This window comes from Saimiri boliviensis, chromosome X (assembly GCF_048565385.1).
Source record: "Saimiri boliviensis isolate mSaiBol1 chromosome X, mSaiBol1.pri, whole genome shotgun sequence".
In the NCBI taxonomy this organism is placed as follows: Eukaryota; Metazoa; Chordata; class Mammalia; order Primates; family Cebidae; genus Saimiri; species Saimiri boliviensis.
The window spans coordinates 44,762,769-44,766,857 of record NC_133470.1 but is presented as its reverse complement, the minus strand read 5'-3'; the positions used below and the strand labels follow the sequence as shown (position 1 = coordinate 44,766,857).

The 4,089-nt window shown below is 44.3% G+C and overlaps 1 pseudogene; it reads left to right on the top strand.

Annotated features, from left to right (window-relative positions):
- The first annotated feature begins 2,279 nt into the window (after nt 1–2,279).
- On the top strand, nt 2,280–3,138 carry LOC101051555 (nucleophosmin pseudogene; annotated as a pseudogene).
- The last annotated feature ends 951 nt before the right edge of the window (nt 3,139–4,089 follow it).

Sequence of the window (4,089 nt, the reverse complement as noted above, 5' to 3'; positions counted from 1 at the left end):
AAAGATTCTCAAGGCATGAACCACCGTACCCAGCCAGCAGTTCCCTGTGTAGCTAAACATATACCTCCCTCATGACCCAGATGTTTCATTTCAGGATATTTATCCTAGAGAAATGAAAACTTAAGTCCACACAAAAACCTGTACATGAATGTATACAGCAGCTCTTTTTACAATTGCCCAGAACTGGAAACAATCCAAATATCCATCAGTATGTAAATGAATAAACAAACTGTGGTATATCCACACAGTGGAATATTCAGCAACAAAATGGAGCAAACTAGTGATAACACCACATGACATGGGTGAATCTCCATGTCATTATGTTGAGTGAAAGAAGCCGGTCCAGAGAGATCACATTGTATGATTCTATGTTTGTGACATGATTGAAAAGACAAAACTGGCTAGGTGTGGTGGCTCAGCCTGTAATCCCAGCACTTTGGGAGGCCGAGGTGGGTGGGTCATGAGGTCAGGAGTTCAAGACCAGCCTGACCGACATGGTGAAACGCTGTCTCTACTAAAAATGCAAAAATTAGCCAGGCGTGGTGGTGGGTGCCTGTAATCCCAGCTACTAGGGAGGCTGAAGCAGAAGAATCGCTTTAACCCAGGAGGTGGAGGTTACAGTGAGCCGAGATCGAGCCATTACACTCCAGTCTGGGTGACAGAGCGAGACTCCGTCTCAAAAGAAACAAACAAACAAACAAAAAAAACAGCTGGGCATGGTGGCTCACACCTGTAATCCCAGCACTTTGGGAGGCTGAGGTGGGCAGATCACCTGAGGTCCGGAGTTCGAGACCAGCTTGGCCAACATGGTGAAACCCTGTCTCTACAAAAAAAAAAAAAAAAAAAAAAAAAATTAAAAGAAAAGATAAAACTATAGTAATGGAGAGAAGATCACTGGGGCCAGGCATGGTGGCCTCACTTTGGGAGGCTGAGGGGGAAGGATTGCTTGAGTCCAGGAGTTTGAGACCAGCTTAGGCAACAGAGGGAGAAATACAAAAAATAGCCAGGCGTGGTGGTGCGTGCCTGTAGTCCCAGCTACTCAGGAGGATCGCTTGAGCCTGGGACGTTGACACTGCAGTGAACAGTGATTGTGCCACTGCAATCTAGCCTGGGCGATGGAGCAAGACTCTGTCTCAAATATATATATATATGACATGTTTTTGTGTTTCTGATATATATGTATATGATATGTTTCTGTGTTTCTGATATTTTTCACTATAATCAAGTATTAAGTTTTTATTTAAAATTGTAAAATATGGCCGGGCGCAGTGGCTCATGCCTGTAATCCCAGCACTTTGGGAAGCCAAGGCAGGCAGATCACCTCAGGTCAGGAGTTCAAGACCACCCTGGCCAACATGGCAAAACCCTGTCTCTACTAAAAAAAAAAAAAAAAAAAAAAAAAAAAAATTAGCCAGGCACGGTGGCAGGCATCTATAATCCTATCTACTCAGGGGATGCTGAAGCAGAAGAATTGCTTAAACCTGGGAGGTGGAGGTTGCAGTGAGCTGAAATCACGCCACTGCACTCCAGGCTGGGAGACAGAGTGAGACTGTCTCAAAACTAAATAAATAAATACAAATAACATTGTAAAATATGCATTCACATATTAGTGTTACTGGAAAACTGCATATTATGTAACAATATGTATAGAAGTGAAAAAGTATAGCCAACGTGATATATCACCAAAATTTTAAAAAATTAAACACAAAAATTTAAAAATAAGATCAAAACAAACTGACATGTACAAGTAAACCATTTTTTAAAAATTTATATAAATATAAACATGGTCATTTATGGTCATAAACATTGAAAGGACGGAAATGAGAAATTATTCCTCAGGTGTTGGGTGTCTGTTTGCCATTTATTTCTCTTTTCTGAAAAACTTGCAAGCAGCGTGGATGACTTTTTCAAAGAGAAGAGAGACCATGCATGGTGGCTCATGCTTGTAATCCCAGCACTTGGGAGGCCAAGGTGGGTGGATCATCTAAGTTCAGGAGTTTGAGACCAGCCTTGCCAACATGGCAAAACCCCATCTCTACTAAAAATACAAAAATTAGCTGGGTGTGGTGGCACATGCCTGTAATCCCAGCTACTCAGGAGGCTGAAGCAGGAGAATCGCTTGAATCGGGGAGTCAGAGGTTGCAGTGAGCCAAGATGGTGCCACTGCACTCCAGCCTGGGTGACAGAGGGAGTCTCTGTCTCAAAAAAAGTCCCTGATGTGATTCTGTCCTGCCCGGCTGTTCTTTTGAGCAGTGTTTGTTATCTCCGTCCACCTTCTCTTCCACCTAAGCGCATGCCGCCACCCGATGGAAGATTCGATGGACATGAACATGAGCCACCTGAGGCCCCAGAACTATCTTGTTGGTTGTGAACTAAAGGCCGACAAAGATTATCACTTTAAGGTGGATAATGATGAAAATGAGCACCAGTTATCCTTAAGAAGGGTCAGTTTAGGGGCTGGTGCAAAGGGTGAATTACGCAGTTGAAGCGGAGGCAATGAATTACAAAGGCAGTCCAGGTAAAGCAACACTGGCAGCTTTGAAAATGTCTATACAGCCAATGGTTTCCCTTGGGGGCTTTGAAATAACACCAGCAGTGCTCTTACAATGGAAGTGTGGTTCAGGGCCAGTGCATATCAGTGGACAGCACTTAGTAGTTGTGGAGGAAGATGCAGTCAGAAGATGAAGAGGATGTGAAACTCTGAAAGCTGTCTGCCCCTGGACATGGTAGCAAGGTTCCACAGAGAAAAGTAAAACTTGCTGCTGATGAAAATGATGATGATGATGATGAAGATGATGAGGAAACTGAAGAAAAACACCAGTAAAGAAATGTATACTCGATACTCCAGCCAAAAATGCACAAGAGTCAAATCAGAACGCAAGACTCAAAACCGTCATCAACACCAGGATCAAAAGGACAAGAATCCTTCTAAACACAGGAAAAAACTCCTAAAACACTGAAAGGACTTAGTTCTACAGAAGACATTAAAGCAAAAATGCAAGCAAGTATAGAAAAAGGTGGTTCTCTTCCCAAAGTGGAAGCCAAGTTCATCAGTTATGTGAAAGATTGCGTCCGGATGTCTGACCAGGAGGCTATTCAAGATCTTGGGCAGTGGAGGCAGTCTCTTTAAGACAATAATTTAAACAATTTGTTAAAAAAAATTCCATCTTATTTCATTTCTGTAACAGTTGATATCTGGCTGTCCTTTTTATAATGCAGAGTGAGAACTTTCCCTACTGTGTTTGATAAATGTTGTCCAGGTTCCATTGCCAAGAATGTGTTGTCCAAAATGCCTGTAGTTTTTAAAGATGGAACTCCGCCCTTTGCCTGGTTTTAAGTGTGTGTGGTGTTAGGACAGGACATAGTAGCAGCGGTGGTCAGACATGGAAATGCTGGGGAGACGAAAGTATACATGTGGAATAAAACTCAGTATTTTAATAAAGTAAAAAACAACAAAACAAAAAACACTACAGAGAAAACACTCCCTGAAATGAAAGCAAAGAGAACAGAAAACAATGGGAAGCTCTTTGGTAGTAGGGGAAAGGACTATTTTCCAATGGCAAGTGACCAAATCACAAGGCAAAACTGTCCCTCCTCCTCCAACTGGAGTCCATGCAGGGATGCAGGCACAAGGGCGCACGTGTGTCCCTCTATGTGAGCGTTGTATGGTGCACACTGATAGACTGATGGGGGTCCCCTGACCGTTCCTGTGAGGACCAAAAAGCTACTTCCCTCTTGGCGCACCCGGCCTAGCCCAGTGTGCTTCTGAAACTCTTAAGAACCATCAGAGTCCACTGGAGGGCGTCTGAAAACACTCACTGCTGGGCCCCAGGCCCACAGCTTCCGATTCACTGGGTCCTGGGTGGGGCCCGGGAATGTGCATTTCTAACAAATTCCCACCGAGGCAGCTGCTGCCTGCCAGAGAACCCCACTTTGGGAACCACTGGCCTAGTGTCTGGGTCAGCGAATAGAGGAGGCCACCCGGAGGCCAGAAGGTGCTTGAGGCTCCGGCTCTCGTGGTCGGTGTCTGGAGACGCCCTCCTCCAGGCCTTGAGCTTCCTCAATCTGACAACTTGCCAATAAGGGAAA